Here is a 16,971-nt window from a genome sequence, read left to right on the forward strand (position 1 = left end):
GGAGCCCCAGCCTGGGGCTCCAGCGCCCCCGTGGGCCTAGTGCACAGCTGGGGGCTCCCCCTATGGGCCCGGGGTTCCTGTCTGTGCACGGTGAGCCAGTCGCCCGCCCCGGAGTGGGCCGGGTTGGGGGGCATTCTGGAAGCCAGCGAGGACCAGCCCGAGGGATTTCTGCCAGGCACACAGCAGGAAGGTCCTGGGCAGCAGCGGGGCCAGCAGGGGTGAGGAGGGGCGAGGCCAGGGGAGTATCAACACCATGTTCTGAACACTGCCCTCCAGGGCCGGGTCCTGTCACCCTGAAGATCTGTGCAGCGCGTGCCGTCTGTGCTCAGGGGGAGGCCTGATGGCGGTCCCCAGATCAGCCCCGGAGTGGTTTCTGGGCCCCCAGCCTGAATCCATTCTTTCCGGGAAACGGGCTACTGACTAAATGCCTTGTGCCTTCCCAGGGCCGCCCTTCAAAATTTAAACCCAACGTCTCTGGGAAATCCTGAGAAGTTCTGAAATGAGCTTCCGGCCAGTGGAGTATTTGCTCACGTGTGCTGTTGTGGGTGCCCACTGTTTGCTGCTTCTGGCTTCTCCCTCCCTGGCTCCCGACCACCCCCAGCTCCCGGCCCCCGGCTCCCAGTCCCCCAGCTCCCAGTCCCCCGGGCCGGCCCCCCAAGTCCCAGTCCCCCAGCTCCCGGCCCCCGGCTCCCAGTCCCCCGGCCTGGCCCCCCAACTCCCAGCACCCCCCCGGGGCTCCCAGTCCCCCCGCCCAGCTCCCTACGTCCCAGTCCCCCAGCTCCCGGCCCCCGGCTCCCAGTCCCCGGCCTGGCCCCCCAACTCCCAGCACCCCCCCGGGGCTCCCAGTCCCCCCACCCAGCCCCCTACGTCCCAGTCCCCCAGCTCCCGGCCCCCGGCTCCCAGTCCCCCGGCCTGGCCCCCCAACTCCCAGCACCCCCCCGGGGCTCCCAGTCCCCCCGCCCAGCTCCCTACGTCCCAGTCCCCCAGCTCCCGGCCCCCGGCTCCCAGTCCCCGGCCTGGCCCCCCAACTCCCAGCACCCCCCCGGGGCTCCCAGTCCCCCCACCCAGCCCCCTACGTCCCAGTCCCCCAGCTCCCGGCCCCCGGCTCCCAGTCCCCCGGCCTGGCCCCCCAACTCCCAGCACCCCCCCGGGCTCCCAGTCCCCCCGCCCAGCCCCCTACGTCCCAGTCCCCCAGCTCCCAGCCCCCGGCTCCCAGTCCCCCGGCCTGGCCCCCCAACTCCCAGCACCCCCCCGGGCTCCCAGTCCCCCCGCCCAGCCCCCTACGTCCCAGTCCCCCAGCTCCCAGCCCCCGGCTCCCAGTCCCCCGGCCTGGCCCCCCAACTCCCAGCACCCCCCCGGGGCTCCCAGTCCCCCCGCCCAGCCCCGTAAGTCCCAGTCCCCCAGCTCCCGGCCCCCGGCTCCCAGTCCCCCAGGCCGGCCCCCCAACTCCCAGTCCCCCAGCTCCCAGCTCCCAGTCCCCCGGCCCGGCCCCCAAACTCCCAGTCCCCCAGCTCCTGGCCCCCTGGCTCCCAGTCCTCCGGCCCGGCCCCCCAAGTCCCAGTCCCCCAGCTCCTCTGCCCCCTGGCTCCCAGCACCCCTGGCTCCCAGCCCCCCAGCCCCGCCCCCCGACCCCCCTACAGCCCCCACCCCACCCCCCACCGGCTCCCGGCCCCTTTCCTCCACGGGCGGCCTCTGATTCCTGCGCGGTTATGATTAGCCTGTACCGTGTGTTCCTCTTAATGCAGGGCTGTTTGCTTCTCCAATTCTGCAAACTGGAAACAGCACATAGCCCGAGGCCACCGGAATAATGCAGGTGTCACGCGTTAAAAAACATATTTGCTTTGTGTCCTCCGAGGACAAATGATAGACATGTAAAAATGTTTCCCCCGCTTTTCTTTCAGGGAATACTTAGTTTAGAATTAACTTCTGTCAGAGGAAACACCGTTCCCTGCGCAGGCCCGTGTTATTTCGCACCGCGTCTATTTTAGAGGGAAAATGCTGCCCGGTGTTTGACACGTGTGATTACAAGTTTACAGAATTCACTTGCGTTTCTGCTGCTCCTACTGTTTCTCTTTAGGAAAAGCTACTCATTAGAACCAAACAGAAGCTTTCTTTCGGGAGAAACAAGCAGATGCAGGGGACTGGCTACCGCCAGCGGAGCCGGCCGAATTCCTCCGCAGGTCTGGGGGTACGGGCACCAGGGGGCTCGCGGGAGCGGAGGCAGCACCCTGCCCCGCTCCAAGACCCCAGACGCTGCCCCTGCGGACGGGGGCACGAGAGCTGGACCCTCACTGCCTCCTGGGACAATGCCACAGACAACCCCCGCGTCACGCACCCACGCACGCACACGTGCACGCAGACACACGCGCTCACCCACGCACCACGTGCATGCACGTGCACGTGCACGCACCTGTGTCTATGTACACACGCACCCTGCCCTCTCGGAGACCAGGGGCTCACGTGGGACGGATGGCCGTGGACAGTCTCCCCCGAGGCTGGACGGCACCACCGCAGGGCCACCGTGGCCGTGGTCACCCAGCAGCTGCGGAGCTCGGGCCACGGGGCTGCTCGGGGGCGCTCTGCCCTGGCCCAGCCCAGGCTCGGTGCCCCCAGCCCGGCCAGAAGCTGGGTCTCCTGACGCTGAGGCGCCCCAGCCACCCCCCTGACCTCACCCTCTTCACAAGTCCCTGTCTGTCCTGACTAGCTCGGCCATAAGAAATACCACAGATCCAGAGGTTTAAACAACAGACATCCACGATCCCTCCATCCTGCGGGCTGCATGGCCGGGATCGAGATTCCGGGGGGATTCTCCAGGGGCCTCTCTCCACGGCGTGTGGACTGCTGCTTCTCACTGTGCTCCCCCACAGACGTCCCTCTGTGCCTGTCTGTGTCCTGATCTCCTCTTCTTACAAAGACACAGGTTGGATTGGACAAGGGCCCCCCTCGTGACCCCATCTTCCCTCAGGTACCTCCTGAATGGCCCCTCTCCAACAAGTCACACCAGATTAGGGCATCGCCTATCAATTTCGGGGCCACTCGGTTCAGCCTAACATCATCCTTTTCATTCCAGTGAAAGGAGTAGCCCGTCCAGCACAGCCAGGCACGGCGTGTCCACGGGCTCTGGGCATCCTGCTTGGCGAGGTCCGTGGTCACAGTGGGCACCATGCCCCCGGTTCTCCGGGAGGGCCCTGGAGGAGACGACTCTGTGCTCAGAGGCTCCAGGTAAAGGGGGTACAGGTGCCATTGCCCTCCTCGTCCTGCCCCACCGCGTCCACAAATGGGGCGGAGGGAGAGGACGCTCGGGAACGGGTGGGGGGTGGGGGGTGCTCACCCAGGTGCGGCCTCCCCAGGGAAAGGGCAGAGGTGGAGACCCTCCCCAGACGGTCCGGGCGGGTGGGCGCCGGGTGAGCAAAGATGTGAGAGCCGCAGCTACGGGGATTCCGGACCCTCCAGATCCAGTGCCTGAGGCTCCAGACCAGTGAGCTCGGGTCTGCCCGGAAATCCTGGGGGACCTGACACCAGAAAGGCCTGTGGGGCTTCAGGAAACACAGAGGAAATAGTGGCCCGTGAGAAGCGGGGGATGGAGGCAAAGGGCCCAGAGCCTCCCTCCAGGATGTGACGGGCTGCGGACCAGCCCGTGGACCCCCGCCCTCGTGCCCCCCAACGGCCGGTTCCATTCCAGCGACCAGGCGGAGGCCAGGGTCCCCTCTGTGCTACCCGGGAGATCAGAGCGTGTGCCTCACAGTTAAAGAGACGTGACACGAGCCAGACGCACCCCGGCCACAGGCCCAGACACGGCACCAAACATTTCCCGTAGAACGACACGTGCAGACATAGCCGGCTTGTCGCCCGCCCGCCCGCCCTCAGTCTGGTGCCCGTCCTCACCCGGGAGCCCAGAGGGCTGGGCACTGGGCACAGGAGTTCTCTCCCCGCCCCCGCCCACCCCCCTGCCCCGGGCGCGGACCGCCGTCCTTGCCGGTGGCCGGGGCTCCCTCGGACCTCGTGGTCTGTGACCCGCCACGCCTGGGGACACGAAGCGCCGCCACACGGTGCGCTCGGGGCCGAGCCACATGCATCTGGAACTGGCAGCGAGGCGGGGGAGCAGGGTCTCAGGGGCACTGGGCGGGGCATCCTTTCTCTTTTTCCAGCAGAGGTGAGATTCACGCAGATAAAAGCAGTCGCTCTCAAGCGAGCAACTGCATGGCATTTAGCGTGTCCACAGTGTGGCGCAACCACCACCTCCATCTAGTTCTGGAACATTCCTCCCTCCCAGGAGGGAGCCCTGGGAGTTGATCCCCAACCCTCCTCCCACCCCCAAAATCACTGACTTGTGTTCCATCACTGAATTTACTTAGTGTGGACACTTCACGTCAAAAGAATCAGCACGTGACCTCCGTGTCTGGCCCCTTGCACGTGTGTGGTCTGCAGGACATCCACACTGTGGCACCCACCACGGCTGCACCGCCCCTTACAGCAGATGGTGCCCCACGATACATCGTGGGTGATATGGCCACAGACAGGCAGACGCCGGCAGCCGCTTACCCAACCTCCGTCGATGGACAGACACACGCTCATTCGAGACTCCGTATTCAGTCCTCCCGGGTCTAGCCCTACGAGTGCGCTCACTGGGCCACACGCTAACTCTGCTTAGCCTTTGCGGCCCCCCAGCCTGCTTTCCACCGTGGCCGCCCCCTGTGGTGCACGAGGGCTCCACATCCCTGGGCGGGGGTCTTCTGGCTGTGAGCTGGCCACATGTGGCGGGGGCTCCAGCGGGACAATTCAGGAGGTGGGAGTCAATTCAGGAGGAGGGAAGGGAAGGCTGAGGCCTGGGCAGGGTCCTCCATGGGGTCCAGCGCCGTGGGTGTAGGGTCCGCCTACAGGCTCAGCTGTGGGACCCGGACCACAGTCGTGTCTGCGTGGGGACTGAACAGCCCCGCTGACGCCCCCGGCCAAGCCTGGCCATCCCGGCTGACGCCCTGGCCTCTGATGACACTCCCGGTCCCTGCTGATGCCCCTGGTCCCCAATAATGCCCCAGTCTCCACTGACGCCCCAGTCCCCGCTGATGCCCCCGGTCCCCACTGATGCCCCTGCTGGCCTGACCCGGCCAATGGACCTGCGCTCAGGCCCTGCTGGCCTAACGGGCCATCGGACCACTGCAGGAGGGACGAGGTGCCTTCGTGCTGCTCTGGCCCGACCCAAACTCATTACCGTGGACGTGGCGGGTTCCCCGGGCTGTTAGGTGGCCTCTCTGAGGGTGGTCGCTGAGGTCTGGGCAGCGGCACAGGGCCCCACCCCCGCCCCCACCCCCCGCCCGCACGTCAGGAACAAGGAGGCAGATTTCGTGGGTCTCGCCCATCAGGGGCAGGTCCCTGACCTGGTGGGGGATGTGCTCGCCACTCAGTGCCGGCTGCCCACAGGCTCGATGCCACCCCCACTCCTGGCTGGGAACTCGGTTCCGCCCTGGGACAGCGAGCTCGGAGGCCCCCGTGCCAAGGGGCCCAGCTCCAACCCAGACGGCACACACTCCTGCAGGCAGACCGCTGTCCTGTCCCCCTCCCCAGGCCCGCGGGGCTTTCTGTGGCTGTCGGCTTCCCGGTCACCCCTCTGAGTGTCTGAGCTGATGCTGGACAACCAGCGGGGAAGAGTCCGGTTCACGCTCCAGCCTCCAAGCCCAAACGTGGGCACCGTTCCCCGATTTAACACACACACCCCACCTCCTGGCTCCCGTCACCCCATCGGGCTTCTTACCTGCACGCCTCGGCGGGGCTGGACGGGCCCCCGTGCCCGCCTCCACGTGGGTGGTCCGCAGGAGCCCAGACACCCCTTCCCGAGTCTCTGCTGCCACCTGCACGTCCCCCACCGGGTCAGGGACCTGCCCCCGGCATCACGGGCGAGACCCACGAAATCCAGGCAACCAGCTAAAATGCGCACGTGCTTCCACTTTTCCGTGGTCCTTCCTGCCACGGTCCTGACTCGGCATCCCCGAGGCCCTCGCCAGCTGCAGGTAGGTCCTCCCTCCCGCTCACAGCCCGGGGCCACGGAAGCTCCAGTAGCTCGTGACGGACGCTTCCAGTTCTGCACAAACCCCAGCGAATCCGCCCCTGCCCGCGGCTCGGTCGGCTCCTGAGGTTGGTCTGGTGCAGCTTCTGTCCGCACAAGATTCCATTTCCGCCGTTTTGCCGCTGCCAGATGGGGGTTTTCCATCATTTCTTCTCACTCCCAACCAAAATGACACCCTTGACTAACAGACACCTGTTTTTCTGCTTCAGAAGAAAGATAAATTTAAGGCTGCCCTTTCAAGCCATCTGATTTTTCAGAATTTTAATCAACATTCGGCGTGTAGGACGCGGCACCTTTTTTGAAAAAGGCCGTATTTTCTTCTTGTTTAGAGAGCTTGGACTTCCTGTTCATCGGTGATACCATGCTAAGTCAACTCTGCATATTCTGTTTACCTGTGTATTTTATTTTATTTTATTTTATTTTATTTTATTTTATTTTATTTTATTTTATTTATGCAGGTAAATTATTATGGACCTAGAAACACAACGGATTTAATTAGGCATGAGTCTCCAATTCAATCAAGAATTTTTTTCGTAAAATTGTCCTATCACCCTTCTAACACGGCGGCACGGGAGGAAGCCACCGCTCTGGGAGCACAAAGACTTTTAAACTGTGTCGACCTCATCTTGCCGTGATCGTGTGCAAGTGAACAGAAACTGAATTTTAGGGACTAATAAATAACGGGAAAGCTTGCTTTTTCCCTAGGGATCCGAGCACCCAGAAGACACCTGACCCTGAAACAGCCTGGGACGGACCTCCAGGTCTGCACGTTGGGCTCCAACCTGTGATTTCTCACTGATGTGCATGACTGATCCTGGGCACGCGTCCTGGGAGGGGCGGGGACGATTCTGACTCCGGTCCTCTGTGGTCCCAGCGCACGTGGACTGCAGACAACGGCAGAGAACCCAGCGGACCGTCCGGCCCTTCTTCCTCCAGCTCAGAAGCAGGCAGCCGAGACGCCCAGGTTCCTGACCTGTCTGCAGAGCGAGTGGCCACGTGACCCGGTTCTGGCCTGCTGGGAGGGAGCAGAATTGTCCTCGGGGCCGTAGGAGTCAGACTTCTCCAGAGAACCAGAGCCGACAGCGTGCACGTTGGTTTTTGTAAATACGCACACGGGTAGACCGATTTCGAGCAGTTGGCTCACGTGATTACGGGGGTGGGTCTGAGATCTGCAGATCAGGCCGGCAAGCTGGAAATTCAAGGAAGAATGGAGGTTGCGGTCTTGACTCTAAACGTGTAGGGCAGGCTGGTGGGCCAGAAACTCAGGCAGACCTTCTATGTTACAGTCCTGAGGAGAAACCTGTGTTTGCTCTTAAGGGCTTCAACTGATCGGATGAGGCCCACCACATCATGAAGGCTAATGTGTTTTACTCAAAATCTACTGGGTTAAATGCTAATCACATCTAAAAAGAAATTACCTTCGTGGCAACATCCAGACTGACGTCTGACTCAACAAATGGGCACCGTGACCTACCTGAGTTAACACATAAATTGGCCATCATGGGGCAACGTGGCCACGCCTGGAGCTCCAGAAGCCACCTTGCAACCATGAGGAACCAAGGACGAGGGAAAGACTGAGAGATGGAGAGAGGTGGCCTTTAAGTCACTGAGCACAGGAACCGGCTTACGGGTCCTGTGTGTCCAGAACGTTCTGCTTGATCAGTCACGGGGGGTCTTTCACACACCAGAGTCAGGAAAAGGTGGCGAAAGCACTGACCTTCCTCACTCCCAAGATGGCGAGGCAACAGGCTGGAGCAAGGGCTCGGGGGTGAGGTCTGCTGGTCCTTGTCCAGCCGTCAGCCCGATGTGACGCCCGGAAGGCGCCCCTGACCCAGCGGCGTCTCCCTGACCTGTCCCGGCCACGGACAAGGAGAATGAGCCCACGTGGATGCACGTGGCACCTGTGTCGGGAGGCGAGGGGGCCGTGCCGTGGCCTCACCGAGTTTCGCTCTGTTCCTCCGTGGGACCTGCTCCCCGTAAAGACAGCAAACCATGCAGGCCCGTGTACGAAAATGCCGAACGCTCGTTCATCCATTCCACGATTTATTCCTCCTTCTGTAAACTGGCCAGGCCCCGGTGTCTGGTCGGACGCGGACGGGACGAGAGCCCAGGGCCCGTAGGGGAAGAAGGACGAGGACACACATCCCTCCAACTGAGCACAGAGAAGCGGGACGCGCCCGGAGGGGAGGGCCCCCAGGAAGCCTCTTGAGAGGACTCAGGCAGATGATGGCCACAGACAGACGGGCCCAGGGCCGGACTCAGAACAAGCAGCCGACCCTCTGACCCGCACCTGTGACTCTGGGGCAAAATCTGCGTTGATAACAGATACGAACGTGGCAGTGACACTGGCCAGGTGGAGAGCCCGAGCGGGAAGGTGGCCGGGCGGGGAGCGGTCCGGGAAAGACGCCGGCGACTCTGGGGCCGCAGCAGAGCTCAGAAACCCAGCAGCCAGACAGCGAGGGTCCCACAGAGACCACAGGACCCCGAGGAGGCAGCCCCAGTGCCTTGTAGCTTCCCGGCTGAGAGCATCTTCCTTCCCGTTACGCACGCTTCTGTCTGGCACCTCAACTTCCCGTAAGAGACTAAGCTGACGTGGCGGGTCGGATGTGGTTTTTGGTGAACGGACTGGCCCACGACACCCGCAGAGCCGCCGACGCCCTCACAGCAGACACCGCGGTCGGGGCCGTGCCTACCGCACGTGCGCCGCAGCCACGCTCGCCTCAGCCCGGGGTGGCCCGGTGGCCACGGTGGCATCGGGGGAAAGGACGGGCTGGCACGCGGCACCACGACAGGGCCTCCGCCACGGCCGCCCCTCCGCCTCCGTCGGTCCCGCGTGTGCGTCACGGCTCTCCCGCCCGCCAGCATGGCTCAACTTTTCAGCCACTCGGTCTCGTCACAAACACGCTCTTCCCGCGGCGGGGAGCGGGTGTTGTTTGTTCTAAGAGGAGCCGCACACAGAGCTGTGACATACACACTAGTAATTGGCTCTGTGACATTCTTAATAAAAAAGACACGTTGATCTCGTTGTAATGGCAAATTTATGGCATAGTTTTCTGCTAAGTAAGAACAAACGTGATTCTGGGCCACAGCCTCCCGTCAGTATACCGACACTGCCCTCTACGGACACCGGGGTTCCCCGGGGACCCCGCGGTGCGTGAGCCTGGGGACGCGATCTTCCTCCCGGAGCCACCTGGCGCAGGGGAGTCCCCGCGAGGGCCCGGCTGCTCCCCCTCCTCCCTCCTCGCCTCGTCCCCGCGGGCGAGCTCGCCGTCCCCCACTAGAGCTGGGCTCCGGGGTCCAGGCCTCACCCGTGGCCCCGTGTCGTGGCCCCCAGTCGTCAGTTCTGCTCCTCAGGGCAGGGGCTACAGGCTCTCAGCGAGCAGCAGATCCAGAAGTGCCCACGCCTGCAGAAAGAGCCGTGTGCACCCCGTCCACGTGCGGAGGAGAGCGGGCCTCAGCGCCCGGTGCCCACAGAGGTCTCCACCGTCAGGGACATGATGCAAGGAAACGGGAGAGGGCCGGGTGACAGCTGGGTGGCCTCCTTCCCAGAGGAGCCGTGTGCTGCCCTTCACCAGCGCTCGGGGTCAGAGGCCGGGACGGACGTGCAGGTAGCTGGTGATGGTCCCTACACAGACCTACGGCCAGCACGGGGCTCAGGGGGCCGAAGACGTGCCCGCCGGGCCACTGCCCAAGAGACAAAACCAGGACTGCAGCTCCGGGCGTCACATCCACACCTGAGGCACCAGCACCTGCAGGAAGGACCAGCCTGGCTGGCCCGTCCAACTCGGGCCTCCCTTCCCGGGCCCCAAACCTCCCGACAGAGTGGTTCCCGGATATTCAAGGCTGGTCAGGTGGAAGTCCCTGCCGGGCCCCAAGCGCTGGCGCCACGGGCAGCCTGTCAGCCACTGGGAGCGGGGGCGGCCGCCCTGGACGCAGGCAGGCTGGTGGCCGGCCATGTCCATCACCTGCCACGTGGGGATCACCTGCTTGGGGATCCTCAACAGGGAAGGGTCCTGCTGAATTCCTACCTGACGAGGTCTTCATGCAAGAAATAAACACACAGGAGGCCGGCGCCCTGCTCTGCTCCACACTCACCCCTTCACACCCGCACCCCTGCGGTCAGCAGGGAGGACCCTTTCCGCATGCTTCCGGCTCACCCAGCGGCCCCTCCGCTGTGGCAACGCCCCTTCCCCCACTCGGGGGCTGCCCAGACCCACCGTACCTGCACCCCCAGGCTGCTGCTGATCAGGGGGCCAGGGCAGAAGTCACAGCCTGGGACGTTCTGAGGCCTGCGTGACCCCCAGGGTGAGCTCCCCGGAGGGCCAGTCGTGGGGGACGCGGGGCAGGGCGTTTCCACCGTGACCTCACCATGTGCACCGCGCTCAGTGCCGGCCTCCCCCCGGGCCCACGAGGGTTCGGGGCGCCCCGTCTGACCCCCACAGGCTGTGAGGCTAAAGCCAGGTTTGCCTCCCCACGCCCTGCACACCCCTTCCTCCCTGGGCTCATTTCTTTTGTTTCCTAAATGCCACATGTGAGTGAGATCATATGGGGTGTGTCCTTCTCGGACTTATTTCACTTTGCAGAACGTTCTGTAGCCCCACCCACATCGTGGCAAATGGCAAGATTTCATCCTTTTTGATTGCCGAGTAGTATTCCATTGTGTATACATACATCTTCTTTATCCATTCATCAGTCAGTGGACACTTGGGCTCCTTCCCTAATTTGGCTACTGTCGACCATGCTGCTATAAACATTGGGGTGCACATGTCCCTGCAAATCGGTATTTTTGCATCCTTTGCGTAAATATCCAGTAAGGCAATTGCTGGGTCCTAGAGTAGTTCTTTTTTTTTTTTTTTTTTTTACATTCTTATTTATTTTTTAGAGACAGAGAGAGACAGAGAACAAGTGGGGGAGGAGCAGAGAGAGAATGAGACACAGAATCCGAAGCAGGTTCCAGGCTCCGAGCTGTCAGCACAGAGCCCGACACGGGGCTTGAACTCACGAACCGCGAAATCATGACCTGAGCCGAAGTCGGACACTCAACCGACTGAGCCACCCAGGCGCCCCGAGTAGTTCTATCTTTAACTTTTTGAGGACCCTCCAACTCTTCTCCACAATCTCTGCACCAGTCTGCATTCCCACCAACAGTATAGGACGGTCCCCTTTCTCCTCATCCTCGCCAGCACCTGTTGTCTCCTGTGCTGAAGGATCCCTCTGATGTCGTTTGGAGCCACGTCCACACTGCTGACTTGCCTTGTGTTACGTGCCTTGTTGGGACTGCGTGGAGGGCGTGGAGGGCACGGAGGATGGCAATCATAGTTTTAGTTTCTAGTAGGTTTCTTCTTTTTCTCTTCCTTTTTAGAAAATCGTTCTCTGTTTCTTTTTGCTGGGAATTGACTTTTAAAAAACTTTTATAAATGTATAAACTGTAGATACTAATTAAAACACTCTTAGTAACGTTTCAGATCTGGGAATTATTTGTTCTCTAGAGTCACCCGCTGCTGGTTTAACACATCCTACCCTCTACACGGCTGGTTTCCTGAGAGCCGGGGGTCCAGGTGCCGTGTGTGCACGTGGGAAGGGGGGGCCTGCAGGCACGTACACGGTCTCCCAGCACACTGGGGACGAGGGTCCGTCAGGCTGAGTGTCTGGACCTGGGAGGGGGTGGCAGTGCCCGCCTGAGCTCCTCTCCGGGAGAAAACGGGCACCAGCCTTCACACAGTCTCTACGGGGAAGAGGGGGCCACCGAAAGATTAGGTTACAGATAAAACACTAAAATCATTAGAAGGAAATTTGGTGGTAATTTTTTATAAGCTGGAAGTTGGGAGAATTTTTCTTAAGACCCCAACTCTTAATGGAACGTCAGATACCGTTTACTTTAACAAGTTGTGTGTTCCTGCACGGCAAGGCCACGCTGCAGAAACACGGGTAGTGAGGGGACCGGAGGGCCGCGTGACGGACAAAGGGTCGCTCTCCCTCCTAGACAAGCCCTCGCCCTTCTTCCTTAGGAAGAGCCGAGCAATCGGTGGGAGAACAGTGAAGACGGGAGCCCGCCACTGGCAAGGGGGGCCCCCAGAGCCGAGGAGGGGGTGAGGGGAAGCAGACGGTGGCGGAAGCAGAGACCCCCTCCTGCCTTGGCGATCGGCCGCCCGACCGCACACTTGCTCACGGGCGCCGAGGGGCGCGGGGGCATCGGTGCCCTTCACGTCTCTGGCCGAGGCGCGAATCCAAACCACCTTTGAGAAAGCTGTGTCTGCTGAGAAGTGAATGTGCTTCACACCCGCTCACGCTCTGGGGGTATCCATCACGTGGAAAGACTAACTTATAAACGCGACATCTTCAAATGTTTTATTTATTGAGGGAGCGGCAAAGAGGGAGAGAGAGAATCCCAGGCAGGCTCCCCACTCTCAGCACAGATGCGGGGCTCGATCCCACCACCCCGAGATCGTGACCCGAGCCAAAATCCAGAGTCTGACACTCAACCAACCAAGCCGCTCAGGGGCCCCAAGCGATGACACACAGTCAAGGGTTTGAACTGGTAACAACTTGAAGCCCCGGCCTACGCTCCCGTGGCGGAAGGCGAGTAGAACACGGTGCGCATCCCCTGCAGAGGTGAACGGCTCCTGACACGGCCGTTCCATTCCCGCAGAGCATCAGGCCAGCGCGACAGTCCGCTCTCCGGAGGCTTTGGTAAAGCACACGCAATGGCTGTTCCCGTGTTTGTGACACGCGGACAGGCCCCTAGTGTGTTAGCTGTGTGGCGGGGGGGGGGGGGGTACAACTCAGAAGCAGCCTGCCAGGTGCACTAAGAGAGAGGGACTTTCCCGAGCAGTGGGCGCGGTAAGCCTCTGGTTCTGTTTAAAAGTGACAAGACAGCGGCGTCTGCGTGGCTCAGTCGGTTAAGCATCTCTCAGGTCGTGACAGATGCTTCAGCTCAGGTCATGATCTCACGGTCCGTGGGTTCCAGCCCCGCGTCGGGCCCTGTGCTGACGGCTCGGAGCCTGGAGCCCGCTTCGGATTCTGTGTCTCCCTCTCTCTCTGCCCCTCCCCTGCTCGTGCTCTGTCCCCCTCTCTCAAAAATAAACATTTAAAAAATAAAAATAAAAGTAACAAGACAGCCAATGCTCACTTGTGTAATTTGAAGTGCACGTTTGCACAAGCGTAGACAGGTAATAACCCGACTCCTAACATCGCACCCCTGGAGGCTGGGAGGGAGGGCTAACATTCTCATTACGCAGTTCGACTTGCCACGAGGGGCACGCCCTGCTTTGGTAATTAAAACAGCGAACAAAAGCAAAACAAAAATTAAATGGAGTGAGAAAACCAGGTCAGAAGCAGACTTCTCTGTCAAGGAAAACACAGTCCTCTCTCTCTGGGGGACACTAGCCCGACTTGGGACGGACCCCTCAGGCAGGAGAGAGGAGAGCCAGGTGGCACGAGGGGGAGGGGTCTGCAGCAGAGAGGAGCTGGGAAAACCACGCGGGCACGTGTGTGCCAGGGGCCAGGCTCTGTCTGCTGTTTGGAAAGCAAGCTAGCCAAGTGGCCATCCACAGGTTGGCACGGCATGGGGACCCATGGCCGGGAGAAGCAAGGGGCACCTGTGATGACGCTGCCCCGAGCTCCCTCTGTCCGGGTGGGTGCCGAGAGCTACCCCAGGATGGGGTGGGCACGTGGCCCACGGCGCCCAGGCCTGCGGCCCCCTCCGCTTGTACCCAGCGGAAGGTTCTGGGGACCTCATCCCCAGCTGCAAGTGCCATCGACGGTTCACCGACAGCAGGACCGAGCACGGCCTCTCTGGGTGGTCCCCACAGCCAAGGCAAGGGGGACACGGCCCCCGAACCTTCCGGCTTCTCTCGGTGACCAGCCCCCCAGAAATGGCAACACTCAGCACTCGGGCCCCCCTAGCCAATGGGATCTTGGTGACAGGGTGCCTGTCATACTCCTCTGGCCCCCACACTCTCCAGACACGGCGCAGCTTTCCAGAGGAGACCCCTCCTGCGCCCACAGCTCGCAGCACCGCTGGAGTTTCCAGACCGTCGCGTCCCCAGCCTGTCCTCCCGCCTGCTGCGGTCACCTGCCGGTGCTGCTGCCGTGGAAGGGTGGTTGCGCCTAGGACCGAACGAACAGTGAGACCTCAGGGAGCCTGGCTTTCCATTTTCAGGGGTTGGACTGTTAGGTTTCCTTAGAATTAGGTAAATATCTTCAAGATGCCACAGCCCCATCTAAAAGGGCAAAGAAAAGCCCCGGGCCTCGGCTTCACCCCCATCCCCTCCCCGACCCGGCTCCCCTCCGAGGTCACGGACACCGATTACAGTCGCCCCTTCACCTAGAAACCACACACCAAGCACGCGCCAATCCGGTGGGGCGGACACCTGCCGCAGCCCCGCCCCCTCGGGCCCCGGGGTCCCGCTGGCCTTCAGAGGAACGGACCCCGACCCCCAACGTCCTGCGGGGCAGCCAGCGCCCTCGGCTGACCGCGGGGTGTCAGGCCCCTGAAAGAGGCCCCCAAGGGCCCTGGGCACCCTCCCCGTGAGGCCCTTCCCTCCCTCCCTGCGCCTGTTGTCCGCACCCACGCGGCTCCTCGCCCAGGGGCCCCTGCCCTCGCGGCTTCCCACGTCCCTGGGCCACCAGGGCAGGGGCCACAGGTGGCGGCGCCGGGAGGGGGAGGCGTGGAGAGGCGGAGGCAGGCACCGCCAGGGCCACAATGGGGCCTCCTGCTCTCCCCCCAGCTCCATTACCCTCCCCCACCTCCTCTCCTCCTTGGCCTCCGCCCTCCCCCTGCTCTCCCTGCCCTTTCCCTCCCCTCTCTTCCTCCCCCCCCACCTCCTCTCCTCTTTAGCCAGCTCCCTACCCTCCCCCTACTCTCCCTGCCCTCCCCCTACCCTCCTTCTCTCCTTCCCCTCCCCCACCTCCTCTCCTTACCCCCCTCCTTCCCCTCCTCCCTCCCCCCCCCCCGGCCCCATTCTCTCCCCCATTTCTGAAGGGCTGGCTGGCCTCTCTTGCTCCTTCCCTAAGATAATCTCCCTACAATATTTCCCACAGAGAATGAACAAAGTACTGTGTTCTCAAGTCTTGAAATAATGCTTTTCTCCCTGGGGTTTTGTCACCAACTTGATACATAATTAGGTTCTTTTGTTTTAGCTTGTTTTCAATTTTCGGGATTGCATTTTCTTCATTTTGCTTTAATTTTATTCTTTGTACAAAGCACAAATGATTCCGGAGCCAACCGTCTAATAGGACATCCCAAACCCCCTAGGAGACCGTTCCTGATCTTTGTTTGAGCCTCCCCATGTTCCCTCTTGCATCGTGCGTGTGAAGGCGTGTGCACGGCGTGCGAAGTGTGTGCACCGCGTGTGAAGGCTTGTGCACAGCCTATGGCTGTCACCCAGGACTTGGTTCCCCTCGGAGTGGGCACCGTGGACCAGGCGGGTGACACTGTGAGCCTTCGGGATGGCTCTTGTCACCTAGCTTTGGTGACCGCCACCCCCGCCCAGCAGGGGCCTGTCCAGAAGCTTCAGGGCAGGGGTGGGGGCTGGGGGCAGGGCCTGGACCTCCCCTCCAGGCAGGGTGTGTGGCCCCGTATGGGTGCAGAATCGTGCTGACGCCCAGCTTCACACCTGGGGGGCGTGTTGCACAGCTGGCTCCACGCCTACGTCCTCCTGCCACCTGCTGGCTCTGTGTCAACCCAAGAGCAGCCTGGCACCACTCCCCGTCCCGCTGGTGGGGCCCACAGCCCCCCGTGATACTGACCTGCATCTCCTGGTGGCTCATGAGGGTGCTCCGCTTTCTGGGCGGCTGCCATCCTGCCCTGGGAGCCGGCCTGTGAGTCTGTGGCGCATTTTCTCCTGGGCCGTCCGCCTCCTTCACGTTCCAACAAGTCATTCGTCAGCTCTCTGCATGTGGCGTGTCCCCGTGCTCCCGTGTTTCCTGTCCCGTCCGCAGGCCCCAGACAGCAATGAGGCAAAGCCAGGCCCGGTCTCCAGACAGATGACGAGCGTGGGGTGTGAAACAAGGAGGCGCTGGCCTCGTTCTCGCCGTCCTGCAGCGGCCCAGGGAAGCAGTGCGCCCCGTGTGTCCAAGAAGCCAACCCCCTTCGGCTTTAACCGCGAAGGCCGAGCACGTCCTGAGTGAGCGCCTGGCCGCAGGGCCCTGGGACCCGCATGACTTATACATGCCTTGTCCACAGCAGAGCATAAATACTGCACCGTTGCCTGCCTCTGTCGGTGTGCAGAACACCCTGAACTTATGCAATATGAATTACGTTTTGTAATGGCCTTCATGCCAGGGTCTTTGGGGACCACACTGTTTCTAGCAAGACAAAGCAAATTGCAAGATTCCTAAAGGGGCCCAACTCTCGCACACAGAAGCACATTCAATCTGACATCGTTACTCTAATGATCTCTTGTGTCGTCTTTTATTGAACACAAAGTGAGTTCTGCCCATCAAAGCCGTGTGTGTGGCTGAGCGTCCTCGAACGGAAACGCCAGGTCACGGTGGCCTCGTTCCAAGTTCCGGGAGAAGCCGGGGCCACGGGTGGGACCGTCTGTGGGGCCACCACCCGCACGCAGGTCACAGGTGGACACGAAGGCCTCCCTGTCCACTGCCCACTCCAACAGCACCTGCTCTGGGCAAGCCCCCCGCTGGCGAGGGGCAGTCAGTGTGGAGCTGAGCCCCGCAGCCCAGGTGTGTGCCCAAGGAGGCTGCGGAGGGAGGTCCTGCCCAGCGAGCCTGTGGGCGGAGGGAGCAGACACCCAGATGCTGGAGTGAGCAGACGGCCGGCAGCCGGGGAGGGACCCTGTCCCCAAGGTGGCGGCTCCCCAGAACCTGGTGTGAGGGACACTGACACTTGCAGAGACTGGATCACGAAAGACGCCACACCCGATCCGGCCTGGCCCCGCCGCCCCCGCCCA

This window comes from Acinonyx jubatus, chromosome A1, assembly GCF_027475565.1.
Source record: "Acinonyx jubatus isolate Ajub_Pintada_27869175 chromosome A1, VMU_Ajub_asm_v1.0, whole genome shotgun sequence".
NCBI classification, from domain to species: domain Eukaryota; kingdom Metazoa; phylum Chordata; class Mammalia; order Carnivora; family Felidae; genus Acinonyx; species Acinonyx jubatus.